Source organism: Bos indicus, chromosome 12 (genome assembly GCF_029378745.1).
Source record: "Bos indicus isolate NIAB-ARS_2022 breed Sahiwal x Tharparkar chromosome 12, NIAB-ARS_B.indTharparkar_mat_pri_1.0, whole genome shotgun sequence".
Classification (NCBI taxonomy): Eukaryota; Metazoa; Chordata; class Mammalia; order Artiodactyla; family Bovidae; genus Bos; species Bos indicus.
Genome location: NC_091771.1, coordinates 49,884,523 through 49,908,200, shown reverse-complemented (window position 1 = coordinate 49,908,200; position 23,678 = coordinate 49,884,523). Strand labels below are relative to the sequence as shown.

Here is a 23,678-nt window from a genome sequence, read left to right as displayed (position 1 = left end):
GTTATTCAGATTTTCTTTTTGCTCTTGCAGTTTAGGTTGTATTTTATGATCATTTCAACTAAATTTTCAAATTTATTGTCTTAAAGTTGTTTATCCACTATATTGTTTTGATATTCTTAGAGTAAGAATCCTTTTTTTTAAAACACTTGATAATGGTAATTTGTTTTTTTTCCCTCCTTCCCTGCTTTCTCCATCCCTCCTTCTCTATCAGGCTTGGTAATTAGTCATTTATTAATTTTATTAATCTTTTTAAAGAAACTTTAAAAATTCTCCCTATTGTACATTTGATTTTTATTTCATTAAATTCTGATCTTTATTATTTCCTCCCAACTTTCCCCAGATTTAATATACTGTTCTTTTCTAGCTTCCCTGGGTGCTTCCCTGGGGCTTCCCTGGTGGCTCAGATGGTAAAGCATCTGCCTCCAATGCGGGAGACCCAGGTTCAATCCCTGGGTCGGGAAGATCCCCTGGAGAAGGATATGGCACCCCACTCCAGTACTCTTGCCTGGAAAATTCCATGGAGGAAACTGGTAGGCTGCAGTCTATGGGGTCTCAAAGAGTTGGACACAACAGAGCGACTTCACTTTCACTTTCTTTTAGCATCTATTGATGAATACTTAAATCATTAGTTTTAAGCATTTTTTTCCTTTGTAATATAGTCATTTAAGTCTATATATTCCCCTCTAACTATGAGTTTAGCTATATCCTGTAATTCTTGTTATATCGTATCTTCAATTTCATTTAGTTCAAAGGACTTAATAACTTTCATCATGATTTCTTTTTTTACTCATGGGTTAATTAGAAGTCTATTGCTTATTTTCTAGATATCTCTAGATCTTCTGTCTTTTTAAAAATATTGATTTCTAGCTTAATTCCACTGTGTTTAGAAAACGTTCTCTAAGGAATCTCCACACTGTTCTCCATAGTGGCTGTACTAGTTTGCATTCCCACCAACAGTGTAAGAAGGTTCCCTTTTCTCCACATCCTCTCCAGCATTTATTGCTTGTAGACTTTTGGATCGCAGCCATTCTGACTGGCGTGAAATGGTACCTCATTGTGGTTTTGATTTGCATTTCTCTGATAATGGGTGATGTTGAGCATCTTTTCATGTGTTTGTTAGCCATCTGTATGTCTTCTTCAGAGAAATGTCTATTTAGTTCTTTGGCCCATTTTTTGATTGGGTCATTTATTTTTCTGGAATTGAGCTGCAGGAGTTGCTTGTATATTTTTGAGATTAGTTGTTTGTCAGTTGCTTCATTTGCTATTATTTTCTCCCATTCTGAAGGCTGTCTTTTCACCTTGCTTATAGTTTCCTTTGTTGTGCAGAAGCTTTTAATTTTAATTAGGTCCCATTTGTTTATTTTTGCTTTTATTTCCAGTATTCTGGGAGGTGGGTCATAGAGGATCCTGCTGTGATTTATGTCAGAGAGTGTTTTGCCTATGTTCTCCTCTAGGAGTTTTATAGTTTCTGGTCTTAACGTTTAGATCTTTAATTCATTTTGACTTTATTTTTGTGTATGGTGTTAGAAAGTGTTCTAGTTTCATTCTTTTACAAGTGGTTGGCCAATTTTCCCAGCACCACTTGTTAAACAGATTGTCTTTTCTCCATTGTATATTCTTGCCTCCTTTGTCAAAGATAAGGTGTCCATAGGTGTGTGGATTTATCTCTGGGCTTTCTATTTTGTTCCATTGATTTATATTTCTGTCTTCGTGCTGAGATTCCTTAAAAAACTGGAAATAGAACTGCCTTATGACCCAGCAATCCCACTGCTGGGCGTACACACCGAGGAAACCAGAATTGAAAGAGACATGTGTACCCCAATGTTCATCGCAGCACTGTGTATAATAGCCAGGACATGGAAGCAACCTAGATGTCCATCAGCAGATGAATGGATAAGAAAGTTGTGGTACATATACACAATGGAGTATTACTCAGTCATTAAAAAGAATACATTTGAATCAGTTCTGATGAGGTGGATGAAACTGGAGCCTATTATACAGAGTGAAGTAAGCCAGAACGAAAAACACCAGTACAGTATACTAACGCATATATATGGAATTTAGAAAGATGGTAACGATAACCCTGTATGTGAGACAGCAAAAGAGACATAGATGTATAGAACAGTCTTTTGGACTCTGTGGGAGAGGGAGAGGATGGGATGATTTGGGAGAATGGCATTGAAACATGTATAATATCATACAAGAAACAAATTGCCAGTCCAGGTTCGATGCAGAATACAGGTTGCTTGGGGCTGGTGCACTGGGATGACCCAGAGGGATGGTACAGGGAGGGAGGTGGGAGGAGGGTTCAGGATGGGGAGCATGTGTATACCTGTGGCAGATTTATGTTGATGTATGGCAAAACCAATACAATATTGTCAAGTAATTAGCCTCCAATTAAAATGAATAAATTTAATTAAAAAAAAAAAAAAAACGTGCTCTATTTGAATTCAAGCCTTAAAATTTTTTAAGTATTAGTTTATGGCCCATACATGGTCAGGCTTCCCTGGTAGTTCAGCTGGTAAAGAATCCACCCACAATGCAGGAGACTTGGGTTCAATCCCTGGGTTAGCTGGATCCCCTGAGGAAGGCATGGCAACCCACTCAGTATTCTTGCCTGGAGAATCCCCATGGACAGAGGAGCCTGGCAGGCTACTGTCCATGGGGTGGTAAAGAGTTGGACATGACTAAGCACAGCACAGCACATGGTCAGTTTTGGCAATTGATCTGTGTTTGAAAAGAATGTGCATTCCTCAGCTGTTAGGTATAATATTCTGTGTATGCCAATTAAGTCAAATTTGTTAATCATATTGTGCTGTGTGCTTAGTCCCTCAGCGTGTCATTTATCTTAATTATTGCTACTAATTTTTATTGGCTTTTCTCCAGTTGCTGAATGAAATTCTCCAACTATGATTGTAGATATGTCAATTTCTCCTTTATGTCCAGCAATTTTTGCTTTATATATGTTGAGAATGTGCTGATAGACATTTACACACTGAAGATTATCATTTTTCCCTGTAGAATCAATAATTTTATTGGTATGAAATGTACCACTGGTTCACCTGTTATCTTAAAGACTATTTTGTCTAATATTATTATAGTAATATCAGTTTTATTTTGTTTGGTTAGTGTTTGTATGGAAGATGTTTTTCCATCATTTTATTTTTAACTTTTCAGTATCTTTATATTTAAAATATCTCTAATAAGCAGCATATATTTTATTTTATCTGGTCTAATAAGTTTTTAAATTGTGGCATTTAGTTCATTTACAATTAATATAATCAGTGCACTTAAACCCACATATTTATTATTTTTCCTATTTGACCCATAGCCTGTTAGGTGTATATTCATTTACGATCCAATTTCTTGTTACCCTAGAGACTGCAACTTGTACACTTGACCCAGTATGTAATAGGTACTTTTGTTCTTCATAAACTTTGTGCAATTGTTGTCATTTATTTTAACCAACATGTATTTTTCAACCCCAGAAAAAATTATCATTGCTTTTTACATACTAAGTATTCATTTATATTTACCAACATTTTAATTTTTTCCAAAGATTTTTGTTGTTTTTATTACCATGTTTCTAACTGCTATCTTTTTGCCTGAAGAACTTCTTTTAGGATTTATTTTGGGGCACACCTGCTGGTAATAATTTTTCTCTTTGTCTAAAGTATTTCTATTTACTTAGTCTTTACTATTTAAGGGTATTTCACTGGATAAAGAATTCTTGATTTATAGTTATTTTCTTTCAACACTTTACATATTTCTTGCCCTTGTCTCCTGCCTTGTCATTTCTGTTGACAGGTTAGCTTTAGACCTTATTGCTGCTCCTCTGAAGGGAATGCATCTTCTTTTTAAAATTTTTTTTCCCTGCTGGATCTGTTTTTCTTCAGGTCATTACCTCTTTGAATACTTCTTATGTCACATTTTTTCTCTTCTCTTGCTTCTCTGGTGGCTCAGATGGTAAAGAATCTGCCTGCAATGCAGGAGACCTGGCTTTGATACCTGAGTTGGGAAGCTCCCCTGGAGGAGGGCATGGCAACCCACTCAAGTATTCTTGCTTGGAGAATCCCCATGGACAGAAGAGCCTGGTGTGTATAGTCCATGGGGTCACCAAGAGCCAGACACGACTGAGTGACTAAGCACAGCACAGGTAATTTTACCTAGTCCCATATGTTCTTTACACACTTCTTTTCTTTTTAGAATCCAGCTGTGATTTAGTTTTGATATTTTATACTGATCTGTCTTCCAGTTCATTAATATCCCCTTGCATGCTCAGTTGCTCATTCGGGTCCAACTCTTTACGAACCTATTGGACTGTAGGCCACCAGGCTCCTCTGTCCATGGGATTTTTCGGACAAGAATATTAGAGTGGGTCACCATTTTCTCTTTCATGGAATCTTCCTGACCCAGGGATCAAACCCACATCTTCTGTGTCTTCTGCATTGCAGGAGATCCTTTACCGCTGAGCTGAACTTCCCCTATACTGTGTCTAATTAGTTATTAAACTCATTTCTTAACTTCTTAATTTTAGTTCTAGATAACTATTTTTATAGATTCAGTTCTTGTTGAAGTTTTCTATATTTTATACTTTTTCTTTAATGTACAAATCGGTCATTCTAATGTCCTCTCATGGTCACTCTAATACCTGTATCACTGTGGGTCTGTTATAATTATCTGTTTTTTCTTTGTCTCATTTGACCCTACTTCCAGTCATATTTGGAAGTTTTGGATTACATGCTTGATACTATGCATCTAAATTGAAGATATTAATACTATTATGTAAAATATAAAATAAAATAATATTTTCTGAGGTAATTTATTTTTTTTCCAGAAGGCAGTTAAAGTAAAGGCCAATCATCTACATCCCATCAATGATGAGATGAACTGGGGGGTGATTTTCAGACAGGTCTCTTTATGATTTGTTCCTACTACTAATGTGTTATCTTTCTGAGATCTTACCTGAAAGCCTGGGAAATTTACCATAACCCTGGTACTTCGGAGGTCTCTAAATTCATAATTTGGCTTCCAAGCTCTGTGAGGATGTGGAATTCCACTTAGTTTTTAAAGATCTTAGCAGCTTTATGCTGGCTTTTTTTTCTACCTGTTGCTCTCTGTTCTGCCAATATCTAAAAGGTCAAAAGTCAAGCCGAACATTGGTTTACTTCTCTATAGTTCTCTTTTCTCCTGGATTTTGACTTCCCAAGTCCAGGTTGCCTTGAGAATTCATCTCCAAGCCCAGTGTGACTGCCATAAACTTGAAGCTGTAGTTTTTTGTTTGGTTTATTTATCAAAACTAAAAAGGGTAGTGAATGTGGGGTTTACCTCAACGTTCCTCTCTTCTCTCCTGGATGTTAATTCTTTAAGCCAACATTGTTTGGTTGCTTTTGCTTTTGCTGTACATATGCCTTTGTACAGCTGTCTAATGTTTTACGTCTTATGCATCTTTTATGGTTGTCCATGCAGAAAGTTTGATTTCATACAAGCTATTCCATTGTTGATATAAGTAGAAGATATCTTATTTCTTAAAGATTAGTGAGCATGAGAATCTTTTGAAGTGTTTGAAAAACATAGTTCTGGGCCCCGTTTCTCAAGATTCTGATTTATATCTGTATTTTCAACAAGGATCTAGATAATTTTGGCATAATTTTGGTTCTGCAGTCAAATCCTGTATTTTTTTAAAGTGTATAGGTTTAAAACTCCTATATACCTATTCCCTTGTGATAAAATAAATTTACTTTTTATTGACAACAACATGAAACAGCAAGAAGATGGCTAGCATTATCACAGACTTTCCAATTCCTTTTTTGAGGGGTAAGAAGATATAGAAGGCAAAGAGTAGAAACCTAGGAAAGGAAGAAGAGAGAAGATTCTGTTTTCTGGGGGTGCAAAACTCCCTAAGTTTGAAATGAATACATATCCACTAGTTAGGGTCTTGTCAATAAGACTACATGGTTGCTCCATAGAAGATCCATATTTTCAGGCAATTAGGATTCATTCTACATCAGCCTGCCTTAAATGTAATTATCATTGAATTGATTCACATTCTATCATTCTATCAAGACACATTCTCAGATGAATCCTTTTGATGTATAGATCTTGCAACTTCTTTCTTTATTACGATCTGCAAGATGAGATTGTCCAAGTCTGGAATGATCCCCAAGTGTGTATGTATGTGTGGTTTGATTTTGTTTTAGAATTATTGTAATGGTAGCTCTCCTGGGCTGTTTCTATCAATATATAATCTCTCTAATTCTATATTTACTCTTCTGTTACATGGAAAGGAAAATGTCTAGTTTACAGCTCTAATGTTTGGGGGATAAATTGAGATTATCCTTGTGATATTGTTTTATAAATAATAAAACACTAATTTTTTTTATTATTAAAGAGATATAATGTAGGCTACAACACAGAAGAATGAGAGCACAAGATTTGCTAGAAGTAATGTTCAATATGGCTAGGGTGAGAGGAATGTAAAAATATCATGTTCAGTGAAACACTGGAAAATGGGGTTGGGTCTAAGTCATGAAAGTTTGATTGCCAGGCCAGGTTTAAACTTAAGGCAAATGATTGCCTTATGGATAGAGGCTTGATGTGATAAGAAAAAATTATATGGCATTAGGTATAAGATGTCCTTGACTAGATCTATGAAGAATTAGGTGGTTATTGAAATAATCTAGGTGAGAAGTACTGAGACTCTGAACTGGATAAGTGGAAATGGAAAGAGGGGACATTTGAGACAGAGAGAAGTTGAGGCACAGACTCAGTGAATCTACTGAGTATATATACTCAGTGAATATATGAAGGGTGGATGAATAGGAATATTTGTACTATCTTTGCTCCTTCTGAGTTTTCTTGACTGGAAGATTAATAGAACTAGGGAAGACAGGTTTGGCCCTAAATCTCAAACTTACATCTGGTTCAGTACTTGCTTTTTTTTTTTTTTTACTGTACAATTTCAAAAGACATTTTTGTGTTACTAGGCAGTTTCTTTTTTCTTGAGTTGCCCCTACATGTGTGCATGCATTGTTTAAAATTATACTATTAGGTATTCAGTAGTATTTATGAGCCAAGATTCCAACTTCCATGTGTTCACTTTTATATAAAACACATTGACAGAATTTTTCTGACACGACATTATATCACATATGTCAGGGCTAAATCTGGAAAAATTTTAATAGATAAAATTCATTCTTCCAGTTATGCACAAGGGATTAACACAGGCAACTCCCATTAAAGCTAAGCATTCAACTCCTTGGTCATTAAAGTTTCACCACATTCAGAGGAAGAGGTCACACATGAAGAGGAAGAAGAGAGGCATGTAAATCATTTCCATACAGTGTATTGTATGAGCCATTAAAGAACATCTAGAAGACATTTGTAAAATAAACGTTTTTTTTTTTTTTTCTGTCGTAAAAGCTACAGAGCAGCACTTCCTTCTTAAATCTCTCAGCATTGCTCTGGCTGAGACGACCTTCCATCTGTGCTCTGACTTGGCAGGACTTGTACTCTTAGTTATATCATCTGTGTATATTCAATATCTTCTCCATCATCAAGTATTTCATTAAACTGCTTTCTATGCTTCAGAAATAATCATAGCCACTCATTATTGAATATCTAATCTATGTTAGTTGCTTTAGACCACAGCTCTTTGAAGTGTGCTCCCTAGACCTTCAGCATCAGAATCACCTGAGAATTTATTGGAAATTCTAATTCTTGGTGGCTACTCCTGAGCTGGAAAATCAGAACATTGAGGGCTGGAGCCCAGAAACACATCTTAACAAGGCTGCGGGTGACTCTAATGGACTCTGATGTTTGAGAACCACTGTTTGAGACATATCTCCAATTATAATGGGCTTCCCTGGTGACTCAGTGGAAAAGAACCTGCCTGCCAATGTAAGGAGATGTGGGCTCAGTCCTTGGGTCAGGAAGATCCCCTGGAGAAGGAAATGGCAACCCACTCCAGTACTCTTGCCTGGAAAATCCCATGGGTGGAGGAGCCTGGTAGGCTGCAGTCCACGGGGTCACAAAGAGTCGGACACGACTGAGCGACTTCACTTTCACACATTGGAGAAGGAAATGGCAACCCACTCCAGTGTTCTTGCCTGGAGAATCCCAGGGACGGGGAAGCCTGGTGGGCTGCCGTCTATGGGGTCGCACAGAGTCGGACAGGATTGAAGCGACTTAGCAGCAGCAGCAACATGCTTCGCACCTCTGCAGTATGTGTTAACTGAACACTAAATATACACCACGTCACAGCAAAACAAGGCTCAGTTCGTAACTTCTGCTGTTATGTTTTGAGGCCCTGAGCTACATATTTGACCCCTTTGTGTATGTTTCTTCATATATAAATTAAGGTTCAGGATCATTTACCACTGTGCCAGTGAGATCAGCCAACCAATACGTTAGCACCCAGGGCTATGAGACAGGAGACTAAGCTGTCCTAGGTGACTAGTAAGATAAATGACTAAAAAGTACATTTCCAAAAGAAAGTCATGCAAATAATAAAATAATGTGCCTTGAAAAATTGATTTGTCTTCTCTTTATCATCTCTAATATGTAACTCTCTATTGAGTAATATTAAGAGTTTTCCATGGCCTTGGCTAAATTAAGACATTTGGCTTTAGCAATGAATGCACCATGGACAGTGTGAATGTTCAGCCCCTAATCTCTAGCTTGGGGCTCCCCCAGTGGCTCAGCCTTAAAGAATCAACCTGCAATGCAGGAGACACAGGAGTTGCAGGTTTGATCCCTGGGTTGGGAAGATCCCCTGGAGGAGGGCATGGCAACCCACTCTCATATTCTTGCCTGGAAAATCCCATGGACAGAGGAGCCTAGCAGGCTACAGTTCATGGGGGTCACAAAGAGTCAGACACAACTGACTCTTTCCTACTCCTCTTTCCCTTAAAGTAAATGTTTACCTCTGGGAAACCCTAGATACATCTTAGCTAATCTCTTCCTCTAAGAAAGATGTTTTATTCTAAAATAAGTTTTTGCTTCACTAATGTATCTTGAAAATCTGTTATGTCCCTAGCACTGTGTCCAGGAAGGAATCTAGGTGGTAACCAGGGAATCATAAACATTCTCTTCCTTATGGCTTTAACCTGGTAGAGAAAGTCATATACACCCAATACATGGAAAATAAAAGCAAAATCTCATATAGGAGGATGTTGCTCTTAGAGTTACTCTGAGTTTGGGGATCACAGTGAGATGCTTGGGTTCATATGATCTTGGAATAATTTGTTCTGAAAGTTGAAATCCTAGGGAGGAACCAGAGACAAAGAGAAGAGAGGAAACGGGGTAGGGGACCCATTACACTGGGCAGTGACTGTTTCCCTCATCTCTGACCCTAGATTTTCTCTAGTCCAATTCTCAGGGAAACACTGAAATGTCCTTGTTCATCTGTGCAGCCCAGCAGTTGAGAGCTAGTGCTAACTGATACATCGATTCTATTCTTTTTTTTTTTTTTTTTTTTAATTCTTGTTTTCCATCTACTTAGCCTGGGATCTATATTCAGAGGTAAAGGAAAGAGTTATCCATTTCTCTAAGAGCACTGCTGATTTGTGTACAATACCAACCTGACGTCATAGGACAGGCATGAAATGGGTGAGGGAAATGCCATTTGGTGAGAAAACAGCAGAGGCAGGATTTTAAGCTGGTATGGATTCATCCTGCCCTGGGAAAACTCTGCAGCCAGGATGCTCTCCAGGCCCTGTGATCATCTGTATGCAGTGGCAGTCTGCATTCCCGCCATGGGCAAACTGAAGAACCTGCAGCTCATGCCAAGAGCTCCTCCTGAAAGCAATTGTCAGGATTCACCATATGATTTCAATTCTTTGTGGACTATAAAAGAGACACTCCACCATTTTTTGAAAGGGATAGGAGCAGGCATGTTAGTAGCTTATGCATTATTTAAAACCTGCCATCCCGCCTTGGTCTCACAAAGGAGAATGACAGCATTGTCACGGCTGATTTCAATGTCTGTGAGGGAGGAAATAGAGATGTTGGGTTTTGTAGCTCTTCTGCATTACCTGTAATCTGGTGACCTGTAATTAGCTGGCTGAAAATCAGAAGCCCTCAATTCTCTTTTTTTCACCCATCACTGAAGATAGGTGCCAGGTATCTAATTATATTTTAAAAAATCACATTGCTTATACATTTGAGAAATGTAGGCTAATGATAACAAAATTATTAACTTCAGCTCATATTTTATCCAAAGTCATGTATATGAAAGATTACGGGACATTGTGTGGACATAGCTGATAGCAGTATTTGACTCACTCTTACTTCCAACAGGGCCACATAGAATTATTTTACTTTGTTTGGAAATATTTTCAGTGAGGTATTTGGACATTTGGATAAGATTGTTTCATCAAGATATGCTCATAAAGTTGCTTGGCGGCCACACCATCTTATAGTTTAATAGCTTCTATCCTTCCTTTCTTGTGGCCATTTATGGATCTTTTTATCTGTTCTTGAGAGGTAAGAAGGTTAGGTTTGAAACCTTCAAATCATATATGTCCTTCCATGTTAAGTACCTGCTAAGCTCTTTCACTTCCACTTGTGAAAATGTTTCTGGAAACTTCTCCCACAACAATTTCTCCTTCCCTCTCCTCTAACTCAATCTTTATTACCTGAGTTGCTCTAGTTCCTGTGGACTTTCTCCTTTCTCCAACATTATATTTAGACTTCGTATTTCCAGAATCATCTTCTCTGAAGACAATTTGGTCACATCACTGGTAGTTCAAAGATCTTCAGTGACTTCTAGTTGCTTTTCAAATGAATTACAAAGTCTTCAGTGTAATAATTAAGGTTACCCTGCAGAGAACACTGAGCTTCTCAGGTGGCTCAGTGGTAAAAAATCTGTCTGTCAATGTGGGTTTGATCACTGGTTGGGGAAGATCCCCTGGAGGAAGAAATGACAACTTACTCCAGTATTCTTGCCTGGGAAATCCCATGGACAGAGGAGCCTGGTGGGCTACAGAGTTCAGTTGTGAAGAGTTGGACAGGACCTAGCAATTAAACAACAACAAATTTTAATTTTTAGGTGCTAATATACATGGTGTTGTATTTTAAATATCAAATTCCACTTGTTCTTTGTTAGTATATAGGAATGCAATCAGCTTTTATAGATTAACCTTACATCTTGAAACCTTGCTAGAATGGCTAATTAGTTCCCAGAGTTTTATTTTTCTGATTCTTTTAGATTTTCCACATAAATGATCACATGTCATCTGTGAAGAAGATAGTGTTTTGTCTTCCTTCACAATATGTATATCTTTTCTTTTCTGCCATATTGCATTAGCAAGGAGTTACTTGCATTAGCAAGGAGTTCCTATGAATGTTCAAATGGAATGGATGTTGAAAGAGGACATCCTTGCCTTGTATCTAATCGTAGTGGGAAATCTTTGAGTTTGTCAAAGATTAAGTATGAGCTATTTCTTATGGACATACCATACTTTTATTAATTTAACATTTTAAATTTAATAACTCCCTGAAATTGATTATATTCTTTGCAGCCAAAGATGGAGAAGCTCTATACAGTCAGCAAAAGCAAGACTTGGAGCTGACTGTGGCTCACATCATGAACTTCTTATTGCCAAATTCAGACTAAAATTGAAGAAAGTAGGGAAATATTATTTTCAGGTATGACCTAAATTAAATCCATTACGATTATACAGTGGAAGTGGGAAGTAGATTTAAGGGACTAGATCTGATAGACAGAGTGCCTGAGGAACTATGGATGGATGTCCATGACATTGTACTGGAGACTGGGAGCAAGACCATCCCCAAGAAAAAGAAATGGAAAAAAATAAAATGGCTGTCTGAGGAGATCTTATGAATAGCTGTGAAAAGAAGAGAAGTGAAAAACAAAGCAGAAAAGGAGATATACCCATTTGAATGCAGAGTTCCAAGAATAGCAAGAAGAGATAAGAAAGCCTTCCTCAGTGATCAGTGCAAAGAAATAGAGGAAAACGATAGAATGGGAAAGACTAGATATCTCTTCAAGGAAATTAGAGATACCAAGGGAACATTTCATGCAAACATGGGATCAATAAAGGACAGAAATGGTATGGACCTAACAGAAGCAGAAGAAATTAAGAAGAGATGGCAAGAATACACAGAAGAACTGTACAAAAAAAATCTTCATGACCCAGATGATCACGATAGTGTGATCACTCACCTGGAATGAATCAGACATCCTGGAAGGTGAAGTCAAGTGGGCCTTAGGAAGCATCACTATGAACAAAGCTAGTGAGCTGATGGAATTCCAGCTGAGCTATTTCAAATCCTAAAAGATGATGCTGTGAAAGTGCTGCCCTCAATATGCCAGCAAATTTGGAAAACTCAGCAGTGGCCACAGGACTGGAAAAGGTCAGTTTTCATTCCAATCCCAAAGAAAGGCAATGCCAAAGAATGTTCAAACTACCGCATAATTGCACTCATCTCACACACTAGTAAGTTCAGTTCAGTTGCTCAGTCATGTCCGACTCTTTGCGACCCCATAAATCGCAGCACGCCAGGCCTCCCTGTACATCACCAACTCCCGGAGTTCACCCAGACTCACATCCATCGAGTCCGTGATGACATCCAGCCATCTCATTCTCTGTTGTCCCCTTCTCCTCCTGCCCCCAATCCCTCCCAGCATCAGAGTCTTCTCCAATGAGTCAACTCTTCGCATGAGGTGGCCAAAGTACTGGAGTTTTAGCTTTAGCATCATTCCTTCCAATGAAATCCCGGGGCTGATCTCCTTCAGAATGGACTGGTTGGATCTCCTTGCACTCCAAGGGACTCTCAAGAGTCTTCTCCAACACCACAGTTCAAAAGCATCAATTCTTCGGCACTCAGCCTTCTTCACAGTCCAACTCTCACATCCATACATGACCACAAGACAAACCATAGCCTTGACTAGACAAACCTTTGCTGGCAAAAGAATGTCTCTGCTTTTGAATATGCTGTCTAGGTTGGTCATAACTTTCCTTTCAAGGAGTAAGTGTCTTTTAATTTCATGGCTGCAATCACCATCTGTAGTGATTTAGGAGCTCAGAAAAATAAAGTCTGACACTGTTTCCACTGTTTCCCCATCTATTTCCCATGAAGTGATGGGACCGGATGCCATGATCTTCTTTTTCTGAATGTTGAGCTTTAAGCCAACTTTTTCACTCTCCACTTTCACTTTCATCAAGAGGCTTTTTAGTTCCTCTTCACTTTCTGCCATAAGGGTGGTGTCATCTCCATATCTGAGGTGATTGATATTTCTCCCAGCAATCTTGATTCCAGCTTGTGTTTCTTCCAGTCCAGTGTTTCTCATGATGTAATCTGCATATAAGTTAAATAAACAGGGTGACAATATACAGCCTTGACGAACTCCTTTTCCTATATGGAACAAGTCTGTTGTTCCATGTCCAGTTCTAACTGTTGCTTCCTGACCTGCATACAGATTTCCCAAGAGGCAGGTCAGGTGGTCTGGTATTCCCTTCTCCTTCAGAATTTTCCACAGTTTATTGTGATCCACAGAGTCAAAGGCTTTGGCATTGTCAATAAAGCAGAAATAGATGCTTTTCTGAACCTCTCTTGTGCCAGGAGCTGGCATATTGCATACTGAGTGCAGCACTTTCCACAGCATCATCTTTCAGGATCTGGAATAGCTCAACTGGAATTCTATCACTGCCAGGAGCCAGCGTGAGGAGCTCCACCCATGACAAAGGTCATGAGGAAGGAGGCTCCGCATACGCAAAGGCGGGATCGAGCCTCAGGAGTCCCCCTGGAAATTCTCGAGTATCTACTCCCAAAACCAGAGTCTGCCTACTTCCTGCTTTGTGCTTTCACCTACACCTCTTACTTTACGGGGGGCTGTCCCCCACTACTTCTCTCTCTGAAAAAAGAGTTAGCTTACAGCTCCAGTTAATAAGTCCTGGGTGTGACAGTGTTTCAACCTACAAACTCCTTTGGAAGTCCTCTAGCCTGCCTGAATAGGTTTTTCCGGCCACATGTGATTGTTCAGAGCCTCCCAACTGTGAGAGGCACGAGATGTTCTAAACTGTCTAAACACAGATTCCTTTGAGTAGTTAAAAGATTGATTAGAAATTGTATTGGTGAAGGGTTTTTCACTTATTGGGCCAATGTTTGCTGCTAAGTCTCCATACTCCTTACCTACTGTGTCCTTGGCAGTGTATTGATTGATATAATGGGTGTATAGAAATGTAAGTAGCAGCCTCAATGTTTGTAACCTTGGACCCTTGAGTTAATTCTTTTCTTGATTGAGCCCACCTCACCTTTGCCCTATAGGAATGCAACTTTGTCCAATGCTTTTTTGGAGGCTGGTGCCTGACTTTGGAATAATTACATTTAGAGAAAGATAAGTTTCTTAAAATGTTAACAGGCCTCCTAGCCAGAAGATGATGTAATTCACCTGAACTTTTGCTTATGATAAGTTTGAAAGTCCGGCTTCGATTAGGACCAGGAACTGCTGTCCTTGCATGACTCCACCCCTTTCCCCATTATCCTCTATGCACAACTTAAGGTATAGAAACTACTTTGGAAAATAAAGTGCGGGCCTTGTTCACCGAAACTTGGTCTCCCCATGTCGCTCTGTCTCCCAAATTCTGGCTGAGTCTCCATCTGGAGCACGGAACCCGCCATACTTGCTAATTATGCCTGGGCTTCTAAGATCCGACCGGGGAGGCCTCAGTGTCTCCTCTCCTTCGGGAGAATGGAAGGATGCCTGCGGCCTACGTAAGTGGTGCAAACTTCTTGTCTTGAAGTTTTATTGGTCTCCCGCGTAAACCAAGCTACTCAGCCTCTTTTCTCCACTGAATTTTCCTACTGAGCTATCTTCATTCTATTACTCTTTATATCTTTGATAAATATTTAAATAAATATGTCGCCTATGCCGTCTCTCCTTCAAATACCCTGGATCAGCTGGGGCTGGACCCCGGCACTCTTGCTTTTTCCATGATCCAGCGGATGTTGGCAATTTGATCTCTGGTTCCTCTGCCTTTTCTAAAACCAGCTTGAACATCAGGAAGTTCACGGTTCACATATTGCTGAAGCCTGGCTTGGAGAAATTTGAGCATTACTTTACTAGCGTGTGAGATGAGTGCAATTGTGCGGTAGTTTGAGCATTCTTTGGCATTGCCTTTCTTTGGGATTGGAATGAAAACTGACCTTTTCCAGTCCTGTGGCCACTGCTGAGTTTTCCAAATTTGCTGGCATATTGAGTGCAGCACTGTCACAGCATCATCTTTGACGATTTGGAATAGTTCAACTGGAATTCCATCACCTCCACTAGCTTTGTTCTTAGTGATGCTTTCTAAGGCCCACTTGACTTCACATTCCAGGATGTCTGGCTCTAGGTCAGTGATCACACCATCGTGATTATCTGGGTCGTGAAGATCTTTTTTGTACAGTTCTTCTGTGTATTCTTGCCATCTCTTCTCAATATCTTCTTCTTCTGTTAGGTCCATACCATTTCTGTCCTTCATCGAGCTCATCTTTGCATGAAATGTTCCTTTGGTATCTCTAATTTTCTTGACGAGATCTCTAGTCTTTCCCATTCTGTTGTTTTCCTCTATTTCTTTGCATTGATCGCTGAAGAAGGCTTTCTTATCTCTTCTTGCTATTCTTTGGAACTCTGCATTCAGATGCTTATATCTTTCCTTTTCTCCTTTGCTTTTGGCTTCTCTTCTTTTCACAGCTATTTGTAAGGCTTCCCTAGACAGCCATTTTGCTTTTTTGCATTTCTTTTCCATGGGGATGGTCTTGATCCCTGTCTCCTGTACAATGTCACGAACCTCATTCCATAGTTCATCAGGCACTCTATTTATCAGATCTAGGTCCTTAAATCTATTTCTCACTTCCACTGTATAATCATAAGGGATTGGATTTAGGTCATACCTGAATGGTCTAGTGGTTTTCCCTACTTTCTTCAATTTCAGTCTGAATTTGGCAATAAGGAGTTCATGGTCTGAGCCACAGTCAGCTCCTGGTCTTGTTTTTGCTGACTGTATAGAGCTTATCCATCTTTGGCTGCAAAGAATATAATCAATCTGATTTCGGTGTTGACCATCTGGTGATGTCCATGTATAAAGTCTTCTCTTGTGTTGTTGGAAGAGGGTGTTTGTTATGACCAGTGCATTTTCTTGGCAAAAGTTTATTAGTCTTTGCCCTGCTTCATTCCGTATTCCAAGGCCAAATTTGCCTGTTACTCCAGGTGTTTCTTGACTTCCTACTTTTGCATTCCAGTCCCCTATAATGAAAAGGACATCTTTTTTGGGTGTTAGTCCTAAAAGGTCTTGTAGGTCTTCATTTACCCCGTGTCCAATGTCAGGGGCGATGACGAGAGGAGTTACCTCCCGTCTGAGGCCAGGGGCAGCGGGCGGGAGGAGCTACCCCACGCCCCTAAGCTTGAGGCCAGGGGCAGCGGGCGGGAGGAGCTACCCCATGCCCCTAAGCCCGAGGCCAGGGGCAGCGGGCGGGACGAGCTACCCCATGCCCGAGGCCAGGGGCGGTGGCCAGGAGGACCAACCCCACGTCCAAGGAGCCATGGCTGTGTGGGCGCCGGAGGGTCTAGAGGAGCTATCCCATGTTGAAGGTCAGGAAGGGCAGCGATGAGGAGATACCCCTCGTCCAAGGTAAGGAGCAATGGCTGTGCTTTGCTGGAGCAGCCGTGAAGAGATATCCCATGCCCAAGGTAAGAGAAACCCAAGTAAGATGGTAGGTGTTGCAAGAGGGCATCAGAGGGCAGACACACTGAAACCATACTCACAGAAAACTAATCAATCTAATCACACTAGGACCACAGCCTTGTCTAACTCAATGAAACTAAGCCATGCCCGTGGGGCAACCCAAGATGGGTGGGTCATGGTGGAGAGATCTGACAGAATGTGGTCCACTGGAGAAGGGAATGGCAAACCACTTCAGTATTCTTGCCTTGAGAACCCCATGAACAGTATGAAAAGGCAAAATGATAGGATACTGAAAGAGGAACTCCCCAGGTCAGTAGGTGCCCAATATGCTACTGGAGATCAATGGAGAAATAACCCCAGAAAGAATGAAGGGATGGAGCCAAAGCAAAAAGAATACCCAACTGTGGATGTGACTGGTGATAGAAGCAAGATCCAATGCTGTAAAGAGCAATATTGCATAGGAACCTGGAATGTCAGGTCCATGAATCAAAGCAAATTGGAAGTGGTCAAACAAGAGATGGCAAGAGTGAATGTCCACATTCTAGGAATCAGTGAACTGAAATGGACTGGAATGGGTGAATTTAACTCAGATGACCATTATATCTACTACTGCGGGCAGGAATCCCTCAGAAGAAATGGAGTGGCCATCATGGTCAACAAAAGAGTCCGAAATACAGTACTTGGATGCAATCTCAAAAACGACAGAATGATCTCTGTTTGTTTCCAAGGCAAACCATTCAATATCACAGTAATCCGAGTCTATGCCCCAACCAGTAATGCTGAAGAAGCTGAAGTTGAACGGTTCCAAGGAGTAAGCATCTTTTAATTTCATGGCTGCAGTCACCATCTGCAGTGATTTTGGAGCCCAGAAAAATAAAGTCTGACACTGTTTCCACTGTTTCCCTATCTATTTGCCATGAAGTGATGGGACCGGATGCCATGATCTTCTTTTTCTGAATGTTGAGCTTTAAGCAACTTTTTCACTCTCCACTTTCACTTTCATCAAGAGGCTTTTTAGTTCCTCTTCACTTTCTGCCATAAGGGTGGTGTCATCTGCATATCTGAGGTTATTGATATTTCTCCCAGCAATCTTGATTGTAGCTTGTGTTTCTTCCAGTCCAGTGTTTCTCATGATGTAATCTGCATACAAGTTAAATAAGCATGGTGACAATATACAGCCTTGACGTACTCCTTTTCCTATTTGGAACCAGTCTGTTGTTCCATGTCCAGTTCTAACTGTTGCTTCCTGACCTGCATACAGATTTCTCAAGAGGCAGGTCAGGTGGTCTGGTATTCCCTTCTCTTTCAGAATTTTCCACAGTTTATTGTGATCCACACAGTCAAAGGCTTTGGCATAGTCAATAAAGCAGAAATAGATGTTTTTCTGAAACTCTCTTGCTTTTTCCATGATCCAGCGGATGTTGGCAATTTGATCTCTGGTTCCTCTGCCTTTTCTAAAACCAGCTTGAACATCAGGAAGTTCACGGTTCACATATTGCTGAAGCCTGGCTTGGAGAATTTTGAGCATTACTTTACTAGCGTGTGAGATGAGTGCAATTGTGCGGTAGTTTGAGCATTCTTTGGCATTGCCTTTCTTTGGGATTGGAATGAAAACTGACCTTTTCCAGTCCTGTGGCCACTGCTGAGTTTTCCAAATTTGCTGGCATATTGAGTGCAGCACTGTCACAGCATCATCTTTGACGATTTGGAATAGTTCAACTGGAATTCCATCACCTCCACTAGCTTTGTTCTTAGTGATGCTTTCTAAGGCCCACTTGACTTCACATTCCAGGATGTCTGGCTCTAGGTCAGTGATCACATCATTGTGATTATCTGGGTCGTGAAGATCTTTTTTGTACAGTTCTTCTGTGTATTCTTGCCATCTCTTCTTAATATCTTCTTCTTCTGTTAGGTCCATACCATTTCTGTCCTTTATCGAGCTCATCTTTGCATGAAATGTTCCTTTGGTATCTCTAATTTTCTTGACGAGATCTCTAGTCTTTCCCATTCTGTTGTTTTCCTCTATTTCTTTGCATTGATCGCTGAAGAAGGCTTTCTTATCTCTCTCTCTTTTTTTTTTTTAATGTTTTATTCCTTTATTTCTCATGTGTTCCCCATCCTGAACCCTCCTCCCTCCTCCCTCCCCATACCATCCCTCTGGGTCGTCCCAGTGCGCCAGCCCCAGGCATCCAGCATCGTGCATTCAACCTGGACTGGCATCTCGTTTCATACATGACATTTCACATGTTTCAATACCATTCTCCCAAATCTTCCCACCCTCTCCCTCTCCCACAGAGTCCATAAGCCTGTTCTATACATCAGTGTCTCTTTTGCTGTCTCGTATACAGGGTTATCGTTACCATCTTTCTAAATTCCACATATGTGCGTTAGTATACTGTATTGGTGTTTTTCCTTGTGGCTTACTTCACTCTGTATAATAGGCTCCAGTTTCATCCACCTCATTAGAACTGATTCAAATGTATTCTTTTTTTTTTTTTTTCAAATGTATTCTTTTTAATGGCTGAGTAATACTCCATTGTGTATATGTACCACTGCTTTCTTATCCATTCATCTGCAGATGGACATCTAGGTTGCTTCCATGTCCTGGCTATTATAAACAGTGCTGCGATGAACATTGGGGTACACGTGTCTCTTTCAATTCTGGTTTCCTCAGTGTGTATGCCCAGCAGTGGGATTGCTGGATCATAAGGCAGTTCTATTTCCAGTTTTTTAAGGAATCTCCACACTGTTCTCCATAGTGGCTGTACTAGTTTGCATTCCCACCAACAGTGTAAGAGGGTTCCCTTTTCTCCACATCCTCTCCAGCATTTATTATTTGTAGACATTTGGATCGCAGCCATTCTGACTGGTGTGAAATGGTATCTCATAGTGGTTTTGATTTGCGTTTCTCTGATAATGAGTGATGTTGAGCGTCTTTTCATGTGTTTGTTAGCCATCTGTATGTCTTCTTTGGAGAAATGTCTATTTAGATCTTTGGTCCATTTTTTGATTGGGTCATTTATTTTTCTGGAGTTGAGCTGTAGGAGTTGCTTGTATATTTTTGAGATTAGTTGTTTGTCGGTTGCTTCATTTGCTATTATTTTCTCCCATTCTGAAGGCTGTCTTTTCACCTTGCTAATAGTTTCCTTTGATGTGCAGAAGCTTTTAAGTTTAATTAGGTCCCATTTGTTTATTTTTGCTTTTATTTCCAATATTCTAGGAGGTGGGTCATAGAGGATCCTGCTGTGATGTATGTCAGAGAGTGTTTTGCCTATGTTCTCCTCTAGGAGTTTTATAGTTTCTGGTCTTACATTGAGATCTTTAATCCATTTTGAGTTTATTTTTGTATATGGTGTTAGAAAGTGTTCTAGTTTCATTCTTTTACAGGTGGTTGACCAGATTTCCCAGCACCACTTGTTAAAGAGATGGTCTTTAATCCATTGTATATTCTTGCCTCCTTTGTCAAAGATAAGGTGTCCATATGTGCGTGGATTTATCTCTGGGCTTTCTATTTTGTTCCATTGATCTATATTTCTGTCTTTGTGCCAGTACCATACTGTCTTGATAACTGTGGCTTTGTAGTAGAGCCTGAAGTCAGGCAGGTTGATTCCTCCAGTTCCATTTTTCTTTCTCAAGATCGCTTTGGCTATTCGAGGTTTTTTGTATTTCCATACAAATTGTGAAATTATTTGTTCTAGCTCTGTGAAGAATACTGTTGGTAGCTTGATAGGGATTGCATTGAATCTATAAATTGCTTTGGGTAGTATACTCATTTTCACTATATTGATTCTTCCAATCCATGAACATGGTATATTTCTCCATCTATTAGTGTCCACTTTGATTTCTTTCACCAGTGTTTTATAGTTTTCTATATATAGGTCTTTAGTTTCTTTAGGTAGATATATTCCTAGGTATTTTATTCTTTTTGTTGCAATGGTGAATGGAATTGTTTCCTTAATTTCTCTTTCTGTTTTCTCATTATTAGTGTATAGGAATGCAAGGGATTTCTGTGTGTTGATTTTATATCCTGCAACTTTACTATAATCATTGATTAGTTCTAGTAATTTTCTGGTGGAGTCTTTAGGGTTTTCTATGTAGAGGATCATGTCATCTGCAAATAGTGAGAGTTTTACTTCTTCTTTTCCAATTTGGATTCGTTTTATTTCTTTTTCTGCTCTGATTGCTGTGGCCAAAACTTCCAAAACTATGTTGAATAGTAATGGTGAAAGTGGGCACCCTTGTTTTGTTCCTGACTTTAGAGGAAATGCTTTCAATTTTTCACCATTGAGGATAATGTTTGCTGTGGGTTTCTCATATATAGCTTTTATTATGTTGAGGTATGTTCCTTCTATTCCTGCTTTCTGGAGAGTTTTTATCATAAATGGATGTTGAATTTTGTCAAAGGCTTTCTCTGCATCTATTGAGATAATCATATGGTTTTTGTTTTTCAATTTGTTAATGTGGTGTATTACATTGATTGATTTGCGGATATTGAAGAATCCTTGCATCCCTGGGATAAAGCCCACTTGGTCATGGTGTATGATCTTTTTAATGTGTTGTCGGATTCTGATTGCTAGAATTTTGTTTAGGATTTTTGCATCTATATTCATCAGTGATATTGGCCTGTAGTTTTCTTTTTTTGTGGGATCTTTGTCAGGTTTTGGTATTAGGGTGATGGTGGCCTCATAGAATGAGTTTGGAAGTTTACCTTCCTCTGCAATTTTCTGGAAGAGTTTAAGCAGGATAGGTGTTAGCTCTTCTCTAAATTTTTGGTAGAATTCAGCTGTGAAGCCGTCTGGACCTGGGCTTTTGTTTGCTGGAAGATTTTTGATTACAGTTTCAATTTCCGTGCTTGCGATGGGTCTGTTAAGGTTTTCTATTTCTTCCTGGTCGAGTTTTGGAAAGTTGTACTTTTCTAAGAATTTGTCCATTTCTTCCTCGTTGTCCATTTTATTGGCATATAATTGTTGATAATAGTCTCTTATGATCCTTTGTATTTCTGTGTTGTCTGTTGTGATCTCTCCATTTTCGTTTCTAATTTTATTGATTTGATTTTTCTCCCTTTGTTTCTTGATGAGTCTGGCTAATGGTTTATCAATTTTATTTATCCTTTCAAAGAACCAGCTTTTGGCTTTGTTGATTTTTGCTATGGTCTCTTTTGTTTCTTTTGCATTTATTTCTGCTCTAATTTTTAAGATTTCTTTCCTTCTACTAACCCTGGGGTTCTTCATTTCTTCCTTTTCTAGTTGCTTTAGGTGTAGATTTAGGTTATTTATTTGACTTTTTTCTTGTTTCTTGAGGTGTGCCTGTATTGCTATGAACTTTCCCCTTAGGACTGCTTTTACTGTGTCCCACAGGTTTTGGGTTGTTGTGTTTTCATTTTCATTCGTTTCTATGCAAATTTTGATTTCTTTTTTGATTTCTTCTGTGATTTGTTGGTTATTCAGCAGTGTGTTGTTCATCCTCCATATGTTGGAATTTTTAATAGTTTTTCTCCTGTAATTGAGATCTAATCTTACTGCATTGTGGTCAGAAAAGATGCTTGGAATGATTTCTATTTTTTTGAATTTACCAAGGCTAGCTTTATGGCCCAGGATGTGATCTATCCTGGAGAAGGTTCCATGTGCGCTTGAGAAAAAGGTGAAATTCATTGTTTTGGGATGGAATGTCCTATAGATATCAATTAGGTCTAACTGGTCTATTGTATCATTTAAAGTTTGTGTTTCCTTGTTAATTTTCTGTTTAGTTGATCTATCCATAGGTGTGAGTGGGGTATTAAAGTCTCCCACTATTATTGTGTTATTGTTAATTTCTCCTTTCCTACTTGTTAGCATTTGTCTTACATACTGCGGTGCTCCCGTGTTGGGTGCATATATATTTATAATTGTTATATCTTCTTCTTGGATTGATCCTTTGATCATTATGTAGTGACCTTCTTTGTCTCTTTTCACAGCCTTTGTTTTAAAGTCTATTTTATCTGATATGAGTATTGCTACTCCTGCTTTCTTTTGGTCCCTATTTGCATGGAAAATCTTTTTCCAGCCCTTCACTTTCAGTCTGTATGTGTCCCCTGTTTTGAGGTGGGTCTCCTGTAGACAACATATGTAGGGGTCTTGTTTTTGTATCCATTCAGCCAGTCTTTGTCTTTTGGTTGGGGCATTCAACCCATTTACGTTTAAGGTAATTACTAATAAGTATGATCCCATTGCCATTTACTTTATTGTTTGGGGTTCGAATTTATACACCATTTTTGTGTTTCCTGTCTAGAGAATATCCTTTAGTATTTGTTGTAGAGCTGGTTTGGTGGTGCAGAATTCTCTCAGCTTTTGCTTGTCTGAGAAGCTTTTGATTTCTCCTTCATACTTGAATGAAATCCTTGCTGGGTACAATAATCTGGGCTGTAGGTTATTTTCTTTCATCATTTTAAATATGTCTTGCCATTCCCTCCTGGCTTGAAGAGTTTCTATTGAAAGATCAGCTGTTATCCTTATGGGAATTCCCTTGTGTGTTATTTGTTGTTTTTCCCTTGCTGCTTTTAATATTTGTTCCTTGTGTTTGATCTTTGTTAATTTGATTAATATGTGTCTTGGGGTGTTTCGCCTTGGGTTTATCCTGTTTGGGATTCTCTGGGTTTCTTGGACTTGGGTGATTATTTCCTTCCCCAGTTTAGGGAAGTTTTCCACTATTATCTCCTCAAGTATTTTCTCATGGTCTTTCTTTTTGTCTTCTTCTTCTGGAACCCCTATGATTCGAATGTTGTAGCGTTTAATATTGTCCTGGAGGTCTCTGAGATTGTCCTCATTTCTTTTAATTCGTTTTTCTTTTATTCTCTCTGATTCATTTATTTCTACCATTCTATCTTCTAATTCACTAATCCTATCTTCTGCCTCTGTTATTCTACTATTTGTTGCCTCCAGAGTGTTTTTAATTTCATTTATTGCATTATTCATTATATATTGACTCTTTTTTATTTCTTCTAGGTCCTTG

The 23,678-nt window shown here is 39.2% G+C and overlaps 1 non-coding gene across 1 annotated transcript; it reads left to right on the top strand.

The window, feature by feature from the left end:
- Nucleotides 1-389: 389 nt before the first annotated feature.
- TRNAW-CCA (transfer RNA tryptophan (anticodon CCA)) lies at nucleotides 390-461 on the top strand. Its single transcript has one exon. It is a non-coding gene; the product is annotated as a tRNA-Trp (tRNA).
- The last annotated feature ends 23,217 nt before the right edge of the window (nucleotides 462-23,678 follow it).